A 27,250-nucleotide genomic window follows, 5' to 3' on the forward strand; every position below is an offset into this window, starting at 1 on the left:
CCTCTCAAACTCTCACAACTGCTCACTGCTGCCTGGTAACTACTTGCTGAGCACACAGCTCAACAGTCCATGGAAAAGAGGCCTTAGGGCTCATTCACACTAGAGGCTCTTTTTTTTTTTTTTTTTTTTTTTAACCATTTAGGGACAATGTAACGCATTAAAACGTCATGTTCGCCGCTATTAATGGCAACAGGACGTTTTAATAAGTTACATTGTAACTCTGCTGCTGTGTGCGAGCGGGCGCGCTCCCGCTGCGCGCGCACGTCGGGTCCCGCGGCTTGGTGATTGGACCAGGGAATCACATGGTCCCTGGGCCAATCAAGTGCCAGTAACAAGGCAGATCATTGTTACAAGCCAGTAACAATGATCTGTCCTGTAGTGTATGTAAACAAAGTTGCTTTCTCCCTCCCAGCTCATCTGTCACCTCACACTGCTGTCAATCAGCATTCAGAGGTGACAGGAGCTGTGAGGGAGAAAGACTGTGATTGTGGTAGGATTTTTATATTTTTAAATAAAATTTTATCCCCATACTTTTTTATTAACCCCTTATCCTCCCCCTCCTTTGCCATTTACTGGTTTTCTGTTTTATTTTAGTACTTTTTAGTACTTCTTAGTACTTTTCTGTACTTTTTCACCCCTCTTTTACCCTTACTCTGATATTTCTATCTATACTTTCTATCTATATTCTTTCTTTTCATCTTCATATAAAAACAAAAAAACAAAAAAAATCTTTCTGTTATTGATCAATCGCTTGGTTGATCGATCGATCTGTCTGTCTGTCTGTCTATCCCATCCATCCCATCCATCCATCCATTCCATCCATCCATCCATCCATCCATCCATCCATCCATCCATCCATCCATCCATCCATCTATCTATCTATCTATCTATCTATCTATCTATCTATCTATCTATCTATCTATCTATCTATCTATCTATCTATCTATCCCCTTTGCTTACTATGGCGAGGAGACTGTATTCTGTTGAGGAGGCAGCCGTCTACCTTCAGCAGAGCAGCAGCAGTGGGGACGATTCAGGGAGCGAATGGCACCCAACGAGCAGCAGCTCTGAGTCAGATTCTGACAGTTCAGAGAGCGTTGGGCAGCCGTCTCGCCGCTTCAGGAGGGATGATGAGTCCACTGTTCAGGGCCCTTCAGAATCCACCGCAGGGGGCTCGGTGGGTAGCACAGCTGCAGCTAGCAGCACAGGCCAGAGGGGAACCACTGTCCAGGGCCCTTCAGATGCCACCGCAGGGGGCTCAGTGGGTAGCACTGCTGCAGCTAGCAGCAGAGGCCGAAGGGGAGCCAGGCAAAGGCAGGTACGCCCACCGGTACCTGAGGACATAATTCGGGGCACCTGGTCACCCGCTAACCTTGTAGCACCCAACATCCCGCCTTTTACAGGGGCAAGCGAAATATTAGTGCCCACTGACAACTTCGGGCCTGCTGACTTCTTCCAGCTCTTTGTGGGTGATGATTTGCTGCAGCACATTGTGGAGCAAACCAATTTGTTTGCACAGCAGTATATTGCCCAGAAGCCCACCTGCTATTTGGCTGAGAAATGGGAGCCCACCACCATACCTGAGCTAAAGGTGTTTCTGGCCCTAACACTACACATGGGCATACTCCAACAGCCAGAAATAAGACTGTACTGGTCTAAGGACTTTATGCACGCAACACCCCTGTTTCCAGCTTCCATGAGCAGGCAGCGCTATGAGGCTCTTATGAAGTGCCTGCACTTTGCCGACAATTCGGACAATGTCCCCAAAGGTGATCCTGGCCATGACAAGCTTTTTAAGCTGAGGCCCATACTCACCCACCTCAGTACAAAATTTAGCGAGGTGTACACCCCAGAGAGAGAGGTTGCAGTGGATGAATCCCTCCTACCCTTCCATGGCAGATTAGGGATAAAACAATATATCCCAAGTAAGGCTGCCAAGTATGGGATAAAATTTTATAAACTTTGTGAGAGCAGCACTGGCTACACCTATTCTTTTTTTCTGTATGAGGGCAAAGATAGCCATTTGCAACCAGCTGGGTGCCCACCATACATGCCAACCAGTGGGAAAATTGTGGTGGAACTAGCCAACCCACTCCTCCACCAAGGCTATCATCTGTACGTGGATAACTTCTACACCAGCATTCCCCTTTTCAAATTTTTATATTCTGCAGAGACTGGTGCCTGTGGGACAGTGAGGCCAAACCGCAAAGGCCTCCCACCACAGGTGGTTAATAAAAAATTATCGAAAGGGGAAACACACAGTCTCAGAAGTGGTGAGCTCCTGGCTATAAAATTCAGGGACAAGAGAGACGTCATGGTCCTGACTTCAATCCACACTGAAGAAGTGGTTCCTGTCACAACCTCCAGAGAGCAGATCGAGAAGCCAATGGCATTGGTCGACTACACAAAAAATATGGGTGCGGTGGATCTTGCGGACCAAATGCTCTCCTACTACTTTTTTAAAAAAAAAAAGAGGGCCTGGTACAAAAAAGTTTTTTTTTACCTCCTGCAGATGGCCATGCACAACGCATTTGTGCTTTATAAAAAGAAATGCCACGGTGACAGCTACCTCCCGTTTATGCGACAAGCTTTAAGATCGCTGATCAATGAAAGCGTACACCTTATGGAGGAATACAATCCAATGCAACTGGATGGAGCAGTTCGCCTAAGGGGAAAACATTTTCCTGCCCTGATCCCCCCGAACCCAATTAAGGCGAAGCCACAGAAGCGATGCCGGGTGTGCACCAAGCACAAGAGGCGGAAAGACAGCAGATACCACTGCCCAAAGTGCCCCTCACAGCCGGGACTCTGCGTTTCCGGCTGCTTTGAGGCATACCATACCCTCAGCAGCTATTAGACTTTATTTTTTATTTTATTTTTTTTTCTTCGTTACCCTAAATTTTCACTGGACTTTTTCCTCTCTACTTTTATTTGCCACTTACTGTCCCTCAAAGGAACTCACAATTACCACTAGTTAACATTACCACCTTTTTGGGGGGTGTGGGAGGAAACCCAGAAGCTTAGAGGAAACCCAAGACTCCTACAACCTGCAAATAGTTTTTTCCCATTTGGACTTGCTGCTGCAAGGCGAGAGTGTTTGCCACAGGACTTTACTCTGCAGACCACCCCCCATCTTCTGACCACTGGCTTTCCTTGGCGTATGACCTCTGGCCTTTCTCCATCCTGCTAGACCTGCAATGGTGAGTTCCAATGTATCTGTCATTCATGTTATGGATAGTGATTTAGGCCTCACCTAAATTATTCTATTTTCAACTGAGTAGGCCTGAGTCTCTAGTTTTCAGAATGGTAACATTTGTGTCTTTTATTGAATGGTCTTAAGGTAGCCACTAACGGTCCAATTTCTAGTGAAAAATCGTTCGAGCGATCAGAAATTCTGATCGGAAGTGAAATATTGTAATAAATCGTTCACTACACCATCAACGAACCAATCTTTACTTCCTATCTATCACAACCAAAAAGAAAATCCAAATTTTGGTTCGACGAAAATTCATTCGGGCGACATTTTTTTCACTCGTTCATAATCGATTGTGCCCACCAATGGAGATTATTTACAACCAATCCGATCAGAACTTCTGATCGCTCGAACGATTTTTCGCTAGAAATTGGACCATTAGTGGCCACCTTTACACTCCTGGGGCTTTGAGAAGAAAGAATTACATTGTTGCATTTGGTAAAAAAAGGGCCTTAAAAAATACATTGGCGCTGCTCATGATTAACAGTGTATTATGTGGCCAAAACACTATCTGATGATGTGTATAGGGTATCATTTTAACCGTGACAAGCAAGAGAAGAGAATTTGGGGTGTTTGAGAGATTATGCATATGTCATTTGAATTGTTTTTTCATGCCAAAGTAAAGAAAACTGTAAAAAAAAAACATTTTCAAAGTTACGGTGCAATTTCATCAAAACCGCAAAAGTGCAAATGTTACAAAATATGTATATTTGGGTAGGTCTGGTTCTCTAGTTTTCAGAATGGTATAATTTATGACCTATATCCAATGTTCTGAGACACCAGGAGTTTTGCTAGGAAAGTATGACTGTATTGTTTCTGGTGCAAAAAATGGCCTTGAAAAATACATTGGCGCTGCTCATGATTAACAGTGTATTATGTGGCCAAAACACTATCTGATGATGTGTATAGGGTATCATTTTAACCGTGACAAGCAAGAGAAGAGAATTTGGGGTGTTTGAGAGATTATGCATATGTCATTTGAATTGTTTTTTCATGCCAAAGTAAAGAAAACTGTAAAAAAAAAACATTTTCAAAGTTACGGTGCAATTTCATCAAAACCGCAAAAGTGCAAATGTTACTCAATATGTATATTTGGGTAGGTCTGGTTCTCTAGTTTTCAGAATGGTATAATTTATGACCTATATCCAATGTTCTGAGACACCAGGGGTTTTGCTAGGAAAGTATGACTGTATTGTTTCTGGTGCAAAAAATGGCCTTGAAAAATACATTGGCGCTGCTCATGATTAACAGTGTATTATGTGGCCAAAACATTATCTGATGATGTGTATAGGGTATCATTTTAACCGTGACAAGCAAGAGAAGAGAATTTGGGGTGTTTGAGAGATTATGCATATGTCATTTGAATTGTTTTTTCATGCCAAAGTAAAGAAAACTGTAAAAAAAAAACATTTTTTAAGTTACGGTGCAATTTCATCAAAACCGCAAAAGTGCAAATGTTACAAAATATGTATATTTGGGTAGGTCTGGTTCTCTAGTTTTCAGAATGGTATAATTTATGACCTATATCCAATGTTCTGAGACACCAGGGGTTTTGCTGGGAAAGTATGACTGTATTGTTTCTGGTGCAAAAAATGGCCTTGAAAAATACATTGTGCTGCTCATGATTAACAGTGTATTATGTGGCCAAAACACTATCTGATGATGTGTATAGGGTATCATTTTAACCGTGACAAGCAAGAGAAGATAATTTGGGGTGTTTGAGAGATTATGCATATGTCATTTGATTTAGATTTTTTGGCAAACTGAATGAGAAGCAATAAAACTGTTATTTCCATATACTCTGTACCAAAATAAAACACTTGTAAAAAACACCAAAAGTGACAGAATTGAAAACCGAATGCATAAATAGTTACCTTAGGGACTCAGCTTTTAAAATATATATGCTATGAGGGTGAACTACTGTTATATTTGCAAATAAGGGCTTGAATTCATTGGTAGTATGCAATGAGAAAACAAAAAACACAACATAGGAAAAATACACCTTTATTTCCAAATAATATATTGTCACCATACTTTGCACTAGGGACATAATTTATATATTGTGATAACCAGGACAAATAGGCAGATAAAATGTGTGTGTTTTATGCACATTAGCAGTGTTTATTTTAAAACTATAGGGGATGAAAATGGAGAAATCGTGTATTTTTTCATTTTTTTCCTTGTTTTTCCCTTTAAAATGCATAAAAAGAAAAGGTATTACTGAAAATAAATATCGCCTCCAAAAAGCCTATTTAGTGGCAATAAAAACAAGGTATTGATCAATTTGCTGTGATAAGTAGTGAAAAAGTTATTGGTGAATGAAAGGGAGGAGCGCTGAAAGGTGAAAATTGCTCTGGTCCGTTAGGGTAAAAACCCTTGGGGGTGAACTGGTTAAGCACTGGCGATTTTTCTAAATCACCCTGAAAGCGCTTATACCATGCTTTCCTATGTGCTGGTTCAGATTGGGGCGATCCTTTCGCTTTCCGTTCAGAGAAGCAGTGCATGCTCCATTTTCAGGGCGATTTTGCTACAATGGAAGGTATACGAAAAACGCAAAACACTCACAAAATTGCTTTGTGCAGCGATTACGTTCGCGTTTTTAAGAATAAATACATTGTATTTATTCTTTTCCAGATCCAAGAGTTCACTTCCTGACTGATGTCAGGAAGTAAAAACATGGAATCGCTCTGCAAACGCGCTTACAAAAAGACTTAACAAAAATGCCCAACACAGAAATCGCCGGGAATCGCAAAAAAAAAAAAAAAATCACGTCGAAAAATGCATTGTGAACAAGGCCTTAGTCACTTTTTGCATTAATAAAGTAGAATGTTCTAATAACACTTTATACCAGTGCGCAATAGCATTATTTAATAGGTTACTGATACGGTTGTGTAACTACGCAAACAGAAAAATTTGGATTTGATTGAACTTTATTAGTGAGTTGGTTCAGCAACCATAATCTGTTTGTTTATTAGACCAGTGGCAGCTATTGCTGCAGATATTTTTGAGATAGTTTGCAGTTCTTGTTATTTCTCGGCATTGGCACATATTGCTCAGTTGTTGCAATGCAAACCTTTAGGCTAATTTCACACCAGGACGTTGCGTTAGAGGGGGCGTTAAGGTCGCATAACGTCCCCCTAACGGAACGCCTGGTGGTGCTGGATCTGGACGTCAGAGTGAGCCGCGTTGTGCAGCTCACTCTGGCGTCAGTGATGCCGTGATGCGCACTCTTGTGCGCATGCGGCATCACGTGGTCCCGCCGGCCAATCGCCGCACAGAGCGGCCGCTCCAGGAAGTAAACACTGCACGTCACAACGTGCAGTGCATATTAATTAGCCATGTGCCTGGCCGCTCTCCGCTCCTCCACAAGATTACTGAGCATGTGCAAGCAGTCTAACGCGGCTCTGCCGCGTCTAAAGTACTGCATGCAGTACGTTGTCTTGTGACGCAGCGTTACAATGTAACGCAACGTGGGCACTGTGAACAGCCCCATTGATTTTTCATTACTGTGCGGTGGGCTGCGTTACAGGCTGCTCTAACATGCGCCTGTAACGTCCCCACTGTGAAACCAGCCTTAGGCTACTTGCACACCAAGACGTTGCGTTAGGTGTTATGTTAAGGTCGCATAACGTGCACCTAACGCAAGGCCTGGTGCTCTTCGATGTGGACGTCAGAGTGAGCCGCGTTGTGCAGCTCACTCTGGCGTCCGTGATGCGTACTCTTGGACGCATGCGGCATCACGTGGTCCCGCCGGCCAATCGCCGCACAGAGCGGCCGCACCAGGAAGTAAACACTGCACATCACTGAGTGCAGTGAATATTAATTAGCCATGTGCCCGACCGCTCTCCCCTCCTCCCCAACATGACTGAGCATGTGCAAACAGTCTAACGCGGCTTAAGCTGCTGTAACGCCGTAGCATGCTGCAGTTTGTGAAGAACGTGCAGCGTTACATGTAACGCAACGTGGACAGTGTGAACAGCCCACTTGTGTTACATTGCTGTGTGTTGGGGGAGCGTTACAGGCTGCACTAACATGCGCCTGTAACGTCTTAGTGTGTAAGCAGCCTTAGACTACTTCCACACCAGGACGTTGCGTTTTAGGGGACGTTATGGTCGCATAACGTGCGCCTAACGCAACGCCTGGTGGTGCTGGATGTGGACGTCAGAGTGAGCCGTGTTGTGCATCTTACTCTGGCGTCCGTGATGCGTACTCTTGGACGCATGCGGCATCACGTGGTCCCGCCAGCCAATCGCCACACAGAGCGGCCGCTCCAGGAAGTAAACACTGCACGTCACACCGTGCAGTGAATATTAATTAGCCATGTGCCTGGCCGCTCTCAGCTCCTCCCCAACATCACTGAGCATGTGCAAGCAGTCTAACGCGGCTCTGCATGCAGTACGTTGTCTTATGGCGCAGCGTTACTAGGTAACGCAACGGGGGCACTGTGAACAGCCCATTGATTTTTCATTACTGTGCGGTGGGCTGCGTTACAGGCTGCTCTAATGTGCGCCTGTAACGTCCCACTGTGAAAGCAGCCATCATACACACATCGGACTATAGTCTTTGGAAAATGAAAGATCACAGACCAATCTTACCACCCTTCATGTAGTATTTGAGCCTTTTCTATGGAGCTGAACTCCACATCAGAAAAAACTCTTTGCAAGATGCTGCACACACAGATGCTGTACAGACACAAAAGATCAGTATCTGCAAAAGATCTGTTCCTGCCAAAAACCCATTCCTGCAAATTGCAATGATAGTCTATGAGATCTGCAGATCATCATACACACATGATTTAACTGACATTCATCTGCAGATCTGCAGATCTGAAAATCCATCCTGGTGGATCTGAGCTGCAGATGAATGTCAGTTAAATCATGTGTGTATGATGATCTGCAGATCTCATAGACTATCATTGCAATTTGCAGGAATGGATTTTTGGCAGGAACCGATCTTTCATACGGGACACTTAAGCCATGCCCCTGTCACACCTGTCACACCCACTGATCACGCCCTAGTCACGCATACCATAACGATTTCATGAGAAAAATATGTTGTTTTATAATTCAAACGACACAGGTCCTTTCTATCCTGGTTCATTTTCCTTCATAGTAACATTTTAAAATGAGTAAATATATCAATTTAAAGGATGGGAATAAAGTTTAGAGTCAAACACATTTTTTAGTATAGAACATAGAAAGAGAGAAAAAGTCCTGAAAGAGGGACAAATGAGGGGGAAAGAGGGACAGTAGGGAGCTATGCCTTCCTCCCATGAATGCTACTGGGGGGAAAGGGAATACTACAAATAAATAATAATACTGGTTACATAAAAGACAGCTGAGTTCTCTCTCTTTCTGTGTCTGCAGCAGCACAGGAGGAGAGTTACATTCCCAGGTCTGTCACTGTCTGTCCCAGTCACACTCACAGCCGGTAACAGTAAAAAAGGGCGCAGGAGGCTAGTGGACAAATCGGGCGCCGCCATTCACTCCCATAATAAATATTGTTTACTGGGCGCCGAACGGGAAAAAAGGGCGCCAGAGAATAATAACGTTTTCCAATGGCGCCCGAATATTTTTAATGTTTTATAACTGCTTGTGGTGATTTACGTTTCCTATTTCAATAAAACATTATTTTAAATTTTATCCCTTACTGTTTGTAAAACATTATTATTCACAAAATAAAGCGATCAGTACGCAACGTAAATTGTAATATATTTTATCCCTTACTGTTTCCAAAACATTATTCTACACACAATACAGTGATCACTAAGGAGGGTCTTAGGTTTAGGCACCACCAGGGGGGTCTTAGGTTTAGGCACCACCAGGAGGGTCTTAGGTTTAGGCACCAACAGGGGGGTCTTAGGTTTAGGCACCAACAGGGGGGTCTTAGGTTTAGGCACCAACAGGGGGGTCTTAGGTTTAGGCACCAACAGGGGAGTCTTAGGTTTAGGCACCAACAGGGGGGTCTAGGGGTTAGGCACCACCAGGGGAGTCTTAGGTTTAGGCACCATCAGGGGAGTCTTAGGTTTAGGCACCACCAGGGGGGTCTTAGGTTTAGGCACCACCAGGGGAGTCTTAGGTTTAGGCACCACCAGGGGGAGTCTTAGGTTTAGGCACCAACAGGGGGAGTCTTAGGTTTAGGCACCATCAGGGGAGTCTTAGGTTTAGGCACCATCAGGGGAGTCTTAGGTTTAGGCACCACCAGGGGGGTCTTAGGTTTAGGCACCACCAGGGGGGTCTTAGGTTTAGGCATCACCAGGGGGGTCTTAGGTTTAGGCATCACCAGGGGGGTCTTAGGTTTAGGCACCACCAGGGGGAGTCTTAGGTTTAGGCACCAACAGGGGGGTCTTAGGTTTAGGCACCATCAGGGGAGTCTTAGGTTTAGGCACCACCAGGGGGGTCTTAGGTTTAGGCACCACCAGGGGGGTCTTAGGTTTAGGCACCACCAGGGGGGTCTTAGGTTTAGGCACCACCAGGGGAGTCTTAGGTTAAGGCACCACCAGGGGGGGTCTTAGGTTTAGGCACCATCAGGGGAGTCTTAGGTTTAGGCACCACCAGGGGGGGTCTTAGGTTTAGGCACCACCAGGGGGGGTCTTAGGTTTAGGCACCACCAGGGGGGGTCTTAGGTTTAGGCACCACCAGGGGGGTCTTAGGTTTAGGCACCACCTGGGGGGTCTTAGGTTTAGGCACCATCAGGGGAGTCTTAGGTTTAGGCACCACCAGGGGGGGTCTCAGGTTTAGGCACCACCAGGGCGGGTCTTAGGTTTAGGCACCACCAGGGGGGGGGTCTTAGGTTTAGGCACCACCAGGGGGGTCTTAGTTTTAGGCACCACCAGGGGGGTCTCAGGTTTAGGCACCAGCAGGGCGGGTCTTAGGTTTAGGCACCACCAGGGGGGGGGGGTCTTAGGTTTAGGCACCACCAGGGGGGTCTTAGTTTTAGGCAGCATCAGGGGGTCTTAGGTTTAGGCACCACCAGGGGGGTCTTAGGTTTAGGCACCAATACGGGGGTCTAGGGGTTAGGGGTAGGTACAGGGAGGGTTACTTACTATTTTTTTAATAAACGTTATTATACATTTCACTTTTTAAATAAAAGATTAACGTTTTCACAATTGCCGATTTCATGAACATTATTTAATGATTTATAACTTTATAAAAACGAATATTTAAACGAAATATAGTACATTATATTTTTAAACGTTATCCATGTTTATCGTTTAAAACCCCGCGCCCTTTTTTCCCAGCGCCCCTTTTTAACGTACGCCTCACAGCCTCCACTGTATGGGACAGACTGCAGTGATCTGTGTGACTGAGAGCTGTGTTATCTTCTCTATGTGTCTGCAGCAGCACAGGAGAGTTACATTCTCAGGTCTATCACTATCCCAGTCACACTCACAGTGCTGTACAGGACAGGCTGCTGTGATTTGTGTGACTGAGAGCTGACTGAGAGCTGTGTTATCTGCCTACCATAAACCATCAGTGCAGTGAGCCACGCTGATCTCTGCTCCCAGATGAAGGCTGACGCTTCTCCTCCGTGCCTGAACGAGCTTGTGGGGGGCGGGGCGGGCAGGGCTGCCTCTGTGTTTCTATTGGCTGGAGGGAGGAGAAGGCTGTAAGAGCTACACAAAGAGGGGAGGAAAGGAGGAGAGGTCTGGGGGTTTTGTCTATGTTACGCAGGACATAACTGCTTGTAATTAGCACATTTAGACAGACCCCTGTCTTAAAAAGACAGGCTCCATAGACACCTGGTATGTGTCATCATATGAAAGGTTTGTAAAAACGGGACTTGTTAATGAGTGGGCGGGACCCCGGGACAAGGGGGCGGGAACCGGGTAAGTCCCGCCCAAATCGGGACTGTTGGACGGTATGGATCTTTTGCAGCTACAGATCTTTTGAGTGTGTGCAGCATGTTTGTGTGCAGCATCTTGCAAAGTTTTTTTTTTTTTTTTTTTATCTGATGGGGAGTTCAGCCCCATAGAATAGACTGTGTAGGTATGGCTCTCATACTACATGAAGGGTGGTAAGATTGGTCTGTGATCTTTCAGTTTCCAAAGACTATAGTCTGATGTGTGTATGCACATTTAGGCATGTGTCATGCTTATTTGAATTGTATGCTTTTTCCCACATAATATTATTCTATGGTTTGCTCAAAAAAATGCAATGATATGCATTTTTAGGTGTGTTTTTTAGGTGCAGAGACAAAAGTGCTCAGCAGGTTCATTCTTTCTGAATGCGATTTTCATGCATTGCTTCCCTACAGGAATTAAAAAATGCATGCGTTTTTGATGTGTTTTTTTTTGTTTTTTTTCTACTTGTCCAATATGAATATTTATTTCAATCGTATAATGGAAACATATGAAAATAGTACAGGAAATGCACTTGAAAAACGCAAATGCAGGAAAAAACTCAGAAATGCACACTGCAGAAAGCTGATGTTTTTCCGCATGGGCAAGTGTATTCCCAGCCTAAATCATAATTGCTTTACTATGGTCACTTTTTTCTGCATGAGAAAAAAGTGTGCACTAGGCCCACTGATTCACATCAGTTCTTAGTTTTCCTGTGCAGAAAACGCGCACAAAAACAGACGAGTGCGCTCCCAGCCTAAAGGCTCACCCTAAGTGGCCAAAGACCAACTTTCTTCAAAACCGTTCCTGAGAGACTACTGATAAACACTCAACAGCTGGTACAAAGTCCATCTGCTCCTCCCCCACCTACTGCACCAACTAAAGCCTGGTACACACTTTCAATTATGATTGGTTAATTACTAACCAATTTTACCACCTACATGTAGTATGATGGTTTCCCTACACAGTCTGCTCATAGTATTCAATATCTGTTGGCCCTCATATTACACAGAGGTGGTAAAATTGGTCAGTTATTGGCCAATCAAAATTGAAGGTGTGTACCAGCCTTTAGACACACTGCACGGTATCAAAAGCATCTCCATTCTGTTAAATGTGGAATCCGCAACTTTGAAGTGTGGCTTAAAATTTAAAATTATCCGTAAGTCTAACCAGGGCTGGTTCTAGCTACAGTGGGGCCCTGGGGCAAAAGCATAGCTCCTAACTGTCCCTTCTTTGGGAGCCCTGTCCATCTGTCCCTCTTTCCTTCTCATTTGTCCCTCTTTCAGAACTTTGTCCCTCTTTCTATGTAAATATATCTATTTCTCTGCTAAATAATGTGTTTGATTGACTCTAAACTTTATTCCCATCCTTTAAATTGATTTATTACTATAATTATAAAATGTTACTATGAAGGAAAATGAACCAGGATAGGAAGGACCAGTGTGGTCTGAATTATACAACATATTTTTCTTATGAAATCTTTATGGTATGCGTGACTAGGTGTGATCATGGGTGTGGCAGGGGCGTGGCTTAAGTGTCCCTCTTTCTCATCTCAAAAAGTTGTGAGGCATGCAAAAGTAACGTAATGGCCCCCCAATGCCCCCTTCCAACCAAATCACCCGCAGGGCCCCTGAGCCGGCTGCCAATCCAATCTCCCCCCCCCTCCCCCCTCCCCTCCATCCCACAATATCATTAGAAGTCCATCAAATCATCATATGCCCCTAAAAAGCATTTGTGACGGGCGAGCCGTCAGTGCGCAGAAAACGCAGCCGCAACCGACTTCCTGCCTCGGTTGTCGTTGCGCTGCCCCAATCAGAATCTCATGTCTGTGGACACCAGGCAGTCCAGCCTGGGGGGTCTCTGCTGTCTTCAGAGAAATAGTTAGCCGAGTTCTTTTCATGAAGCCTGTGCCCTGTGACTTGCTAATGAAGCCAGAGGGGTAACACTCAGATGTTAATTAACAAACCAGGAGTCTTTTCAGAGCCAAGGAAGCTAATCCCAGCAGGGGGCAGACTTAGCGGAACCATTCAGCCAGGATAGGGAAACATAGAGTTATGATCTTTATGCATGTTTTAGAAGTACCATACATCGGAGAAATGTGGAAGTTATATCATTCTGCTGGTTCGGATCTTGTGAGTGTTTTGATATTAAATTGGGGCCACTGGCAGAATCAGAACTCGGGGAATTCCACCGTTTTTTAGCCGGGCATGCAAACATGCCCAAGTTTGATATCATATTAATCGGTAGGTTCTGGGGATCGAGAATATGTAATTATTATTTGTGTGCCGGCCGCGCAGGTCTGCCTAGGGAACCTGTCAGGATTATGAGTTTGCTAAAGCCCCTGCCCAGATGTGATTACCATAGTCCGGCCTGGGGGCCGACTCTGGAAGCCCGCCTCTGAGCTCAGCTCCATTAAAAGTGAATGAGCTGCCTGGGAAGAAATTCCTCCCTTTACCATCTTCAGGACACACGGCCACTATGAGGAACAAGTGGTGGCCATATTGCCAGAGCTAAAACAAAGGACATCCTCCATTTTGTTTGGATTCTAAATCTTGCTGAACTTTACTCTGCAACAAAGAACTCTAAGAACTTGAAACCGTTTTGCTTGAACTTGACGATTTTCCCACAAAAGGACATATTTCCACAAACCATAAGTATTTTTCTCCCTTCTTTTATTTTTTTATACTGGCAATTACTGTCTTAATAATTGTGATAATTAATAATTGTCTGTATATATTAATTATTTATATTGCGTGAATAAAAGACTTCCTCCAAGTCATTCACTGTTTCGCTACCCTGCTTATCAGCACACACAGAAATGATCCCGGGTCTCTGAAGATACGCTACTGTTTGTTTGTTGGCTAGACAGAATATCGTGTGTTTAACCGTTTTATCCGCAGGATTAGTCAGTCAGTTAGTGGGCCCCACGGTCCCATGATAACCGCGGTGGTGGCAGTTTACTCTGAACCAGTGGGTGAAGTGGTAATCACCCGTGTCTCACAGGCTTCCCTCTGAGTTGTCTGCAGCTAATTCTTAACGGTTCCTGCGCATTGACTGCGACCAGAGTTCGCACGATCTGTGCGCTGGCACCGTTTAGAAGGCTAAGTGCGGTCAGCCACTAGGGCTCCTGTGACAGCATTCTTGGGTTTCCCATTATTCGCCTCCACCGATTTCTATACAGAGTAAACAGTTAACCAATGTTGTTGCACCAATGGACTTGATGTGCAGGGACCACCCCTGGAGTCACAGGGAAACTTCAACAATTATCAAAGGTCCGCACCATCCAACGTTCACGTTTCTTTATTTACAGCTCTTTGATAAAAGACATCAGTAAAAACAGGTCTGCATGATGATCATGATCATGCAGACCTGTTTTTACTGATGTCTTTTATCAAAGAGCTGTAAATAAAGAAATTTGAACGTTGGATGGTGTGGACCTTTGATGATTGTATACAGAGTAAGCGCACACCATGTCCGTTCTCATGGATCACTATAGCTGGAGGAGCACCTTGGGGGACCCCACAGGCTCTGGGGCCCTGGGGCAATTGCCCACTTTGCCTGTATGGAAGTGCTGGCCCTGAGTCTAATTTATGATAAAACTGGCATGCACATGCCGCTGGTATAATGTCAGTTACGCTCTTTGCATAATGCGGGTTCATAATGGCAACCACAGCTCGTGTTGCACACAGGTAAAATTTGTGGGCGTTATCTGCCCATGATACTTATACAGTACTGTATATTCTGGTGTATAAGACTTCTTTTTAATCCTTGAAAGTCTTCTGAAAAGTCAGGGGTCGTCTTATACGCCGGGTGTCATTGATGCCGGGTGATACGCCCTATCCTGTTACCGCCTCTCAGATCTCGCTGCTGAGGACTGTAGTGAAGCGGTGCAGGCACACTTGTGCGAGATCTGAGAGGCAGAGAATGAGGTAAATAGGATACAAGGGCGGGCCAGACGGGTGAAAGAGGCGTGTTTTATGGGCACAGCACGCTCTATTCTTCCATACCGCTCTGATAAACAGGTAGACAAGGAGAGCTGACCAATCCACTTAGGGAGAGGGAGAGCTGACCAATCCAACCAGTCAATCCCCTGTATAGTGTTATATACTGGGTACCACATACAGTACAGCACCAGTATCTGTTTATTCATCATAGCACCAGTATATGATGTTTTTTGTTTATTTTTATTTGGTGTGCATTGGAAGAGGAGTAGTCTTATACTGTGAGTATATCTAAAACACTATTTTAACTGGAAACTTTGGGAGGTCGTCTTATACGCCCAGTCATCTTATAGATTGGAATATATGGTAGTTTAGTGAATGAACCCCACATAGCTACACAGGGCCAGATGCAGTAAACTGCCTAAAGTTGCCATGCACAAGGAGCACATTTTACCTTTACTTCTGCCAGAGGAGCACTACCCATTAGCGCCAAGGATGTTTCTTTAGTAACACGTGCCTTGCTATGGTATGGTGCTCCACCACCTCCCTGCGCAGGGCGACTTTATGCAGTTTACTGTAACTCGCCCTGTGTAGCCTCCATACTTGTAGCATTTATAGCTGTGTATGCCCTTCACATTTAAGAAAGCATCTGCTTTTTGAATGTAAGGATAGAATGTGCTATAACTTCATCCTTTTCCTGTCAGCTGCTCACATTCACCGGCCAGGATCTTTCTAGCTCTCAGCATGGGCAGATGTGCACCCTCCCCCCCCCCCCCCCCCCCCCCATGGAGTTGCACGGTGGTTGCCGTCCTCAGACGTGACATGAGATTTTTTTTTACTGCTGGGTAAGCGTGGTGTTTCTAAAGGCTACCATTCATCTGCACATAATTGCAGCTGAATGGCACTTGTGGGCATCAGCCAGGGGGATGAACTGCAAGTGAGCAGTTCAGCCTTCTGTGGAAAAGAGGCCTTACAGTGAAGAACCCCTTTGTATACAGGTGGTAAAATCTCCAATTCTCTTGTCTTTTGTGCAGATCTAGGAATACAGAGCTCATTTGCCAAGCTTTTATATTTCCCTCAGTCATCTTTTCTGGAAGATAAATAAACCCAGTTTGCCTAATCTTTCTTGGTAAGTGAGAGCTTCCATCCCTCTGATTAATTTAGTTGCATGTCTTAGTACCTGTTCTAGAACATCAATGTTCTTCCTATAATGTGGTGCCCAAAACTGTATTCCATACTCTCAGTGGCATACAGTGGCTTGCAAAAGTATTCAGCCCCCTTGACGTTTTCCACATTTTGTCACATTACTGCCACAAACCTGAATCAATTTTATTGGAATTCCACATGAAAGACCAATACAAAGTTGAGTACACGTGAGAAGTGGAATGAAAATCATACATGATTCCAAAAATGTTTTACAAATAACTGCAAAGTGGGGTGTGCGTATTTATTCAGCTCCCTTTGGTCTGAGTGCAGTAAGTTGCCCATAGACATTGCGTGATGAGTGCTAATGACTAAATAGAGTGCACCTGTGTGTAATCTAATGTCAGTACAAATACAGCTGCTCTGTGAGGGCCTCAGAGGTTGTCTAAGAGAATATTGGGAGCAACAACACCATGAAGTCCAAAGAACACACCAGACAGGTCAGGGATAAAGTTATTGAGAAATGTAAAGCAGGCTTAGGCTACAAAAAGATTTCCAAAGCCTTGAACATCCCACGGAGCACTGTTCAAGCGATCATTCAGAAATGAGAGGAGTATGGCACAACTGTAAATCTACCAAGCCAAGGCCGTCCACCTAAACTCACAGGCCGAAACAAGGAAAGCAATGATCAGAAATGCAGTCAAGAGGCCCATGGTGATTCTGGACGAACTGCAAAAGTCTGCAGCTCAGTTGGGGGAATCTGTCCATAGGACAACTATTAGTCGTGCACTGCACAAAGTTGGCCTTTATGGAAGAGTGGCAAGAAGAAAGGCATTGTTAACAGAAAGCATAAGAAGTCCTGTTTGCAGTTTGCCACAAGCCATGTGGGGGACACAGGAAACATGTGGAAGAAGGTGCTCTGGGCAGATGAGACCAAAATGCAACTTTTTGGCCAAAATGCAAAACTCTATGTGTGGCGGAAAACTGAGAGTTCCCGGGCCCCAGGCTGGCTTGTTCACCATTGTTTTCAATTTTATTGTAGATTCCCATGCAGTTTAGTTAGGAGGGGGGCAGATGAGAGGGAATATCCTGCACGCTGGTGCCCCCTGCTGGTCATATAGCCATTGTCTATATGCAACTGAAGCCCTCTCCAACGATTGGCTGACCTGCTCAGCTTCTGCTTGATTATTCACTGCAGACTAGGTGTAATGTGTGTGTGCACTTCTTATTGGCTTATAAGCAGCCTGCAGGCTTTATAAAGCAGCAGAGGACTGTTTGGGAGTGAGTATTTCCCTTTGTGTGTTTGGAAAACTAACACTGCACATCACTCAGAACACACCATCCCCACTGTCAAATATGGTGGTGGCAGCATCATGCTCTGGGGGTGCTTCTCTTCAGCAGGGACAGGGAAGCTGGTCAGAGTTGATGGGAAGATGGATGGAGCCAAATACAGGGCAATCTTGGAAGAAAACCTCTTGGAGTCTGCAAAAGACTTGAACCTGGGGCGGAAGTTCACCTTCCAGTAGGACAACAACCCTAAACTTAAAGGCAGGGCAACAATGGAATGCTTTAAAATAAAACATATCCATGTGTTAGAATGGCCCAGTCAAAGTCCAAATCTAAATCCAATCGAGAATCTGTGGCAAGATCTGAAAACTGCTGTTCACAAACGCTGTTCATCTAATCTGACTGAGCTGGAGCTGTTTTGCAAAGAAGAATGGGCAAGGATTTCAGTCTCTAGATGTGCAAAGCTGGTAGAGACATACCCTAAAAGACTGGCAGCTGTAATTGCAGCAAAAGGTGGTTCTACAAAGTATTGATTCAGGGGGCTGAATAATTACACACACCCCACTTTGCAGTTATTTGTAAAAAATGTTTGGAATCATGTATGATTTTCGATCCACTTCTCACGTGTACACCACTTTGTGTTGGTCTTTCATGTGGAATTCCAATAAAATTGATTCATGTTTGTGGCAGTAATATGACAAAATGTGGAAAACTTCAAGGGGGCCAAATACTTTTGCAAGCCACTGTAGCTAAGGAGCTCTGGGCCCCAGTGCAAGTTTTACATGGGCCCCCCCAAGCACTGCATACATAACAATTATTACGGCCCACTAAAACCTGCCAAGGACAACCACAGTGTCAGAGATGCAAAAAGGGGATGGGGAACAGTGTGTTCATGATTACTGCTATTCACAGCATCTATAGAAGCGATTATTACCAGCACAGGACCAATAAAGAGCTAAAACCGTAGTTGATGGGGGGGGGGGGGTCTTACGGGGCCCTCCTGTAGTACTGCATACTCCAGATGTGGCCTCGCAAGTGGTTTATACTGAGGGAGTAGTATACTAGCATCTCAAGATTTTTTTTTTCTGTTTTATGCATATCCAAATATAATTTGCTTTATCAGCTGCTGCTTGGCATTCAATACAGTTACCCAAGTTGTTATCATCCAGTATTTCCAAATCCTTCTCTGAGTCTGATGTTCCCAGCTGCATGCCATTTATTTTTTTTATATTATTCTGCTATTGGCACATCCAAGGTGCATAATCATTGTTATTGTCATTGTATACTACAATCTTTTCATTATACATTCTGTCTGAATAGTTGGTTATGTTGTGTGTTTCATCCTTATGGTCCATATACACGGTGCAATAAAAACATTCGATTTTCCTGTTTATTCGACCAAAACAATCAAATCAAATGAAAGTTGAAAAGAATATTTTTTTTTTTTCGAGCAAAAAAACTGAAGAATTATCCAGTTTTTTCAATAAATATCCGATCGGACATGTCGGAAATATCTTTAAATTCGATCGAACGGAATAATCGAACAAAATTACCTAATCGAAAAAATTGTACCTTGCATGGGCACCATTATGGTACACATACACAGTACAATAAAAACGGTCGATTTTCCTGTTTGTTTTTACCAAAACTATCGAATAAAAGTTGAATTTTTTTTTCCGATCAAGAAAAATGAACTATTTTTGAACTATTGTTTTTTCTATAAAAATCCGATCAGACATGTTGGAAAAATCTTTATATTCGATTTAACAGAATAATTGAACTAAATTATCTAATCAAAAAAAAGGAAAAATTGTACCATGTATGGGCATCTTGTGATCTCTGTGAGAAGGTTTCTGAGCAGCACCTGCCGTATGGGAGGGAGGAGTGAGCTGAAACCTCCCCCATAGCCCTCCTTACATGCACTGTGCTGAGGAGATCACACTCTACTCTCCACTGTGTGCTCTGCTGTTCCCATCTATGTGTCTGCAGGGGAGACAAAATATTCTATAATAATAATAATAATTACCTGTTTGTTGCAGGCAGAGAAGGAGCAGAAAACGTGTGAATGTCATGATGTCTGCATGGGACGACTCTGAGCAAATATTTACTTTCACTTTCACCTTCTGCAATGATCAAAGTCCTTACTATGGGCTTGATTCACTAAACCGCAGGGGCTCATAGCAGGACGAGTGCCATTGCCAATTAGTAGGCATAAGTTTCTAGCTCTCGCTATGCTACTCTGATAAGGTGGGTTAACTTTGATAAGGTGTGATATCTTTGATAAGGTGTGATATTTGTCCTATCACGGTTTAGCGAATCAAGCCCATCACGTGAAGTGATGCTTTTCACGTGTTTGGGAGCGCCAGTTCACGTGATAACTGCTGTGATAGCAGTTATCACGCTTTAGTAAATCAAGCTCTTAGTGTGATCTCTGTTAAGTAACCCATACACTGGGTTGAATTCCTGCCGATACACAGCAGATTTGATCACTGTGATCGAATGTGCTGTGAAATCGTTAATGCAAACGCTGACCGATCGACCGATTGCCATCCGACATAGGTTGATTAAGTAGATCGGTCCCAACAGAAAATTTTGTTCGATTGTTGGCGGATCGGGTGCATGTCGCTAGCGGCGTTTGATTCGGCGACGACCGACGCAGCATAGCGGCAGCAATAACATCACCTGTCCGGCTGACACAAGTCCCCAGGATCTGTGCTGTCCTCACTTCTTTCCCTTTTCCCTTCCTGTCGCGTCCTGTGACTAGCCGAAGTTCAAGCAATAGAGCGCCCTCTACAGTATGAACTTCCGCTAGTCACAGGACACTACAGGAAGGGAGGAGGGGAAGAAGTGAGGACAGCACAGATCCTGCGGACACGCGCCGGCCGGACAGGTGATGTATTGCTGCTTGCGGGGGAGCCCGAATGGGGGGAGACAGGGGACGGTGAGGCAAGCGGCGGCTCCACAGGTTTTGAATCGATTCCATGCTGAAATTGATTCAAACCTGAGTGCAGCGTATGGGCAAAATTAGATCCCCATCTATAAGTGTATGCCGGCCTTTAGAAGGTGTCTTAGCAGCACCTGCATACGGGAGGGAGGAGTGAGCTGAAACCTCCCCCATAGCCCTCCTTACATGCATTGTGCTGAGGAGATCACATTCTACTCTGCTGTGTGCTCTGGCTGTTCCCATCTATGTGTCTGCAGGGGAGACAAAATATTCTATAATAATAATAATAATAATTACCTGTTTGGTGAAGGCAGAGAAGGAGCAGAAAACGTGTGAATGTCATGCTGTCTGGAGATCACATTCTACTCTGCTGTGGCGTACGTACAAAAAGGGCGCCCGGACAAAAAGGGCGCGGGGTGTAAACTCTAAATAATAATTAATCATTAATAGGGTTTATCAGTGCAGTTTCTAGGCTAAAATGCACCCAGGGCGAGGGTGTAAAAATTGCGCCCCCCCCCCCCCCCCGAAGCAAGGTATGGGTGCCCACAGTGTAGGTTAGCCAGGTCTAGTTGCACTCAGTATAGATTCCCCCAGAATAGGTACCCCAGTATAGGTAGCCAGCTATAGGTCCCCCCAGTATAAGTAGCCAGGCATAGGTGAGTCAGTATAGTTGCCTCCGGTATAGGTTAGCCAGGTAGGTGCCTCCAGTATAGGTAGCCAGTATAGTTGCCCACAGTATAGGTTAGATAGGCAGGCGTCCCCGGTATAAGTTAGATAGTTAGGTGCCCCCACTACAGGTTAGCTAGGTGGGTGCCTCTAATATAGGTAGCCAGAATAGTTGCCCCCCGCATAGGTTAGATAGGTAGATGCCCCCAGTATAGGTTAGTTAGGTAGGTGCCTCCAATATAGGTAGCCAGTATAGTTGTCACCTGTATAGACTAGCTAGGTAGGTAGGTGCCCCCAATACAGGTTAGATAAGTTAATGCTCCCACTATAGGTTAGATAGGAAGGTGCCCCCCAGTATAGGTTAGGAAGGTGCCCCCCAGTATAGGTTAGATAGGTAGCTGCCCCCCAGTATAGGTTAGATAGGTAGCTGCCCCCCAGTATAGGTTAGATAGGTAGGTGCCCCCCAGTATAGGTTAGATAGGTAGCTGCCCCCCAGTATAGGTTAGATTAGGTAGCTGCCCCCTCAGTATAGGTTAGATTAGGTAGCTGCCCCCCAGGTTAGATAGGTAGCTGCCCCCCAGTATAGGTTAGGTAGGTGCCCCAGTATAGGTTAGATAGGTAGCTGCCCCCAGTATAGGTTAGATAGGTAGCTGCCCCCCAGTATAGGTTAGATAGGTAGGTGCCCCCCAGTATAGGTTAGATTAGGTAGCTGCCCCCTCAGTATAGGTTAGATTAGGTAGCTGCCACCCAGTATAGGTTAGATTAGGTAGGTGCCCCCCAGGATAGGTTAGATAGGTAGCTTCCCCCAGTATAGGTTAGATAGGTAGCTGCTCCCCAGTATAGGTTAGATAGGTAGCTGCCCCCCAGTATAGGTTAGATAGGTAGGTGCCCCCCAGTATAGGTTAGATAGGTAGGTGCCCCCCAGTATAGGTTAGATAAGGTAGCTGCCCCCTCAGTATAGGTTAGATTAGGTAGCTGCCACCCAGTATAGGTTAGATTAGGTAGGTGCCCCCCAGTATAGGTTAGATTAGGTAGGTGCCCCCCAGTATAGGTTAGATTAGGTAGCTGCCCCCCAGTATAGGTTAGATTAGGTAGGTGCCCCCCAGTATAGGTTAGATTAGGTAGGTGCCCCCCAGGATAGGTTAGATAGGTAGGTGCCCCCCAGGATATGTTAGATAGGTAGCTGCCCCAGTATAGGTTAGGTAGGTGCCCCCCATGATGGAGGGGGGAGCCGCAGCCGCAGGGAGGGCAGCCCGACCTCTCCCTCCCTCTCCCCGGGCCGCCCTCCATGCGATCCCCCCTCGGACGGAGTGCAGAGTAATGCGCAGGGAAGCGCTACAGAAAACTACTCACCTCGCTGGCTCCAAGCGCTGCTCTCTCGCCGCCAGTCTCATCTCTGCTTACACGCTGATACACACACACGCTGCTAAACAGGAAGCAGCGTGTGTGTGTATCAGCGTGTAGGCAGAGAGAGGAGACTGGCGGCGAGAGAGCAGCGCTTGGAGCCAGCGAGGTGAGTAGTTTTCTGTAGCGCTTCCCTGCGCATTACTCTGCACTCCGTCCGAGGGGGGATCGCATGGAGGGCGGCCCAGGGAGAGGGAGGGAGAGGTCGGGCTGCCCTCCCCGCGGCTGCGGCTCCCCCCTCCATCACAGCGCCCCCCTCCCAGCAGCGCCCCGGGCGGCGGCACGCCCCGCACGGGGGTAGAAACGGCCATGGGGTTTATAAAAATAGTGTGCTATATTTCGTTTACAAATAATGTTTAACAAAATTATAAATCATTAAATAATGTTTATGAAATCGGAAATTGTGAAAACGTTAATCTTCCCTGTTTCTAAAGTTTAAACTTATAATTACGTTTATTAAAAAAAACAATAATATATGTTTAATTGTTATAATTCTATATTATTGTGAATAACCTTCATTTACGGTTTGTTCTTATAATAAAATCTGAAAATATTCTTTATAACGATGATATAAATATAACTACGTTCGTAATAAGTGTTGTAAAACATTAGTAATTATTACTTAAATTTTACTAAAACTATACCTAAGCCTACTCTTACACAGAACCCTCCCTGTACCTATCCCTAAACCTAAGACCCCCCTGTTGGTGCCTAAACCTAAGACCCCCCTGTTGGTGCCCAAACCTAAGACCCCCCTGTTGGTGCCCAAACCTAAGACCCCCCCTGTTGGTGCCTAAACCTAAGACCCCCCCTGTTGGTGCCTAAACCTAAGACCCCCCCTGTTGGTGCCTAAACCTAAGACCCCCCCCTGTTGGTGCCTAAACCTAAGACCCCCCCCTGTTGGTGCCTAAACCTAAGACCCCCCTGTTGATGCCTAAACCTAAGACCCCCCTGGTGGTGCCTAAACCTAAGACCCCCCTTTATTATGTGGATAATAATGTTTTACTAATTGTGGATGCAAAAAATATTTTGCAATTTACGTTACGTACTGATCGCTTTATTTTGTGAATAATAATGTTGTACAAACAGTAAGGGATAAAACTTTAAATAATGTTTTAATTAGTTAAATAAGATAAATATGTTTAGTATTTTTATAAACGTTATTCGGCACGGGTGCATTTTATAAACGTAAATCACCACAAGCACACTTATAAATCATTAAAAATCTCCTGGCGCCGTTTGTAAACGTTATTTATGTCCTGCGCCCTTTTTTCCTGCTCGGCGCCCTTTAAACGTTATTTATTATGAGAGTGAATGGCGGCACCCTTTTTGTCCACTAGCGGCCTGCGCCCTTTTTTCCAGCTTCCTCTGCTGTGTGCTCTGGCTGTTCCCTCCTATGTGTCTGCAGGGGAGACAAAATATTCTATAATATTAATAATTACCTGTTTGTTGCAGGCAGAGAAGGAGCAGAAAACGTGTGACTGTCATGCTGTCTGCATGGGACGACTCTGAGCAAATATTTACTTTCATTTTCAGTTAATCCAAGACCAAAGTCCTGCAGTGTACTGAGTTATAACGGGAATCACGTTATTCTAACTGGCTGCATTCAGGCTTTGTATTAACATCCCTATGTCCCATCTGCATTGCAGTTCACACTCATATCGCGTGCGTTATGTAACTGACCACTGTAAACCCAACCTTAAAGGGACTGTGAGCAGTGGACTAAAATGAAATTGGTACTTACCTGGGGCTTTCTCCAGCCTTACAATACTTAACAAGGAGCGCTATGACCAGTATATTTGTGTCAGTATACCCCACGACTGCAGGGGAGCCACCCTGGAACAACCGCACCCAGCTAAACCAAACAAAAATTCCAAGGTGTCTTTAAAAAACAGAATAAGTGCACTAGATTGAATAGCAAAAAAGTTGCACATGATAGCACATTGGCAGTTTCCAATTCCTATATGAAGGCCCGAGAGCATGAAGGAAATGTAACAGTCACAAATGACACTAGAGGTGAAGTAAATTGATCCCCTGGTAAATGATAATTAACGAGGTTCCTTATATGCCAAGATGGAATCAGCATGAAAACGTAGGTAAGTAGTTGGAACAATCTCACCCGTGTGATGTTTCCAAAAAGCACTGCAATGGTCTTCGCGGGAGCCGCTCAATCTCATCCGCCCCGGCCGGGGGCAGGGTGAGAGAGACTAGACGGAAGGAACACGTCGGGCAGGTTTGCCCGGCTCCCCTAGAGGACGGAGGATGTCCGGATGGTAACGAACGACCTAGTGCTGGTCAAAACTTCCGTCTTCACGGCTGTTGTGTGTAGCCGCGTAGCTCCAGCTAACCTCCTTCCCCTGTAATGTGTGACGTCACAAAGGCAGCCACCGCTGACGTTTCGGGAGGCACGCCCCCCTTTCTCAAAGCTAGGCTGCTGGGGGAATCCGAGGCTGGCTTTTTGAAGCCTTTGCTGCGCTGTTAATTTTATTCAAAAGCGTAAAGATCCAAATCTTTATTTAGTCCATGTGGAATCAAGGTGTTAAGGTTATAAATCCACATTGTTTCTCGCCGAGCCATTTCTAGTAAATAATCTCCACCTCTCCAAGGCTTAGTAACCTGTTCTATCGCACAAAATTTTGTTCCCTTAAAGGAACATCCATGCTCCATCTTATAGTGTGCTGATAAAGGATGTTTCTTGAATCCTTTTTTTATATTAGTGCAGTGTTCACTGAGTCTTTCTTTAAGGGGGCATTTGGTCCTTCCCACATAGTGTTTTAAACATGGACAAATCAAAACGTATATTACCCCCTTAGAGTCACAATTCGTGATGTCTTTAATACTAAAGGACTCCTGGCTGGATGTGGAGGTAATTTCATAAATCCTTTCTATTGGTGAATTGGATTCCCTACACGCTCTGCAAAATCCACATCTTTTGAAATCACCATCTTGCTTCCTTCTTCTCTGTGATTTTACAGTAGGGGCCAGTATGTTACCCAAGTTTTGGGACTTCCTGAAGATCATTCTGGGGTGTTCCGACAGTATAGGCAACAGTAGGGGATCTTCCCTTAATATATTCCAATATTTGCCTACTATATTCTTTACTCTTGAAGATTGAGAAGAATATTTCATAATCAAACTCGGTTGTTGCACCTTATAATCATTAAGTGTCCCCCTGTCCTCCAATAAATCCTGTCTATCCGTGATTTTAGCTTTTGCCCTAGCTCTCCCAATTAAATCTTCAGGGTACCCCTTCTGTTCAAGTCTCCCCTGTAGTGTGTCAGCTTCTGCATCAAAGTCACTAATTTTGGAGCAGTTCCTCCTAAGCCTGAGAAAATGTCCCCCTGGAATATTCATAAGCCACCTAAAATAGTGACAACTGTCTACAGGGCCGTGCAGAGGGTCCTTAAGAGGGGGGTGCTCAAATTTAAAAAAAGGGGCCTGTCAATGCCTTCCTCCGCATGCCCCCCCCCCCTCCTCGTTTCTGGCAAGGGGGGTATTGATTGTCATGCTGCTGAATGCAGATGATATGTGCCATGTGGGTTCTGGGTGCTGGCACAGGGTGTCATGTGGATTCTGGCTGTATGGGTGTGTATCAACCATCATGTAGGTGTTGATTGCAGGTACTCAGTCCCTTGTGAGTTATGGGTGCAAGTACTGGATGTCATATGTGAGTGCTTGGTGTGGGTGCTGGGCATCAAGTGGAGGCTTAGTGCAACTGGAACTACTGCAGATGAAACATGTGGGTGTTGGGTGCAGGTACTGAGTATCACATAGGTGCACATAGCCGGCCTTTGATATGAGCGACCGGAGCGGTCGCTCAGGGCGCCGGCTTCCAAGGGGGCGCCTATAGCTGGTTACTGAGGGCACCTACACCTGATTTCTTATACTGGGGGAACCTATAGCTGGCTACCTTTACTGAGAGCACCAACACCTGGCTACCTTTACTGGAGGCACCTACGCCTGGCTACCTATGGGGGGGATGGAGACCTTCAACTGACTTCCTATACTGGGGGCACCTATGCTTGGCAACCTATATTGAGGGCACCTACACATGAGATCCTATACTATGGCACCTATACCTGGCTACCTACCTATTCTGAGTCTGAGGGTGTTTATTTATTTATTTGGGGGGGGGGCGCACTGCGGCTATAACGTGTGGTGCAAATTGTCTTTCTTTGTCATTCTAAATGGTGGGGGGGCAGCTAACTGTCCCACTGATAGTTTGTATTATTGTTCCTGCCTTCATTTTTAAGTATATTTAAGATAATGCACGCTTTCCATCTATTTGTGGTTATTAATAGTATTTTTTCTATTATACATATGTGACATGTCACAGAGATCTGAGCATTTGGTGTGATGTGTAACAACGTCGAAAAAGGTTGGGAGCCACTGTCCTAGGAGATATCTCAGGAGGAAAGGAAGTGTGTGTGTGTGGGTGTGTCTGTGTGTGTGTGTGTGTGTGTGTCTGTGTGTGTGTGTGTGTGTGTGTGTATCTGTGTGTGTGTGTGTGTGTATGTGTATGTGTGTGTGTGTCTGTGTGTGTGTGTGTGTGTGTGTGTGTGTGTGTGTGTGTGTGTGTGTGTGTGTGTGTGTGTGTGTGTGTATACACGAAGAGGATGAAGGGGGGGGCACAAAAATCAGGTTTCGCTCAGGGCGCTGTGAAACCTAAGGCCGGCCCTGTAGGTGCAAATACTTGGTGCCATGCCTGCACTGGGTGGTAGCTCTGGGTGGGTGTTGTGTGTCACGTGGGTTCTTAGTGCAGGTACTTCGGG

The sequence above is a fragment of the Hyperolius riggenbachi genome, chromosome 7, assembly GCF_040937935.1.
Source record: "Hyperolius riggenbachi isolate aHypRig1 chromosome 7, aHypRig1.pri, whole genome shotgun sequence".
NCBI classification, from domain to species: Eukaryota; Metazoa; Chordata; class Amphibia; order Anura; family Hyperoliidae; genus Hyperolius; species Hyperolius riggenbachi.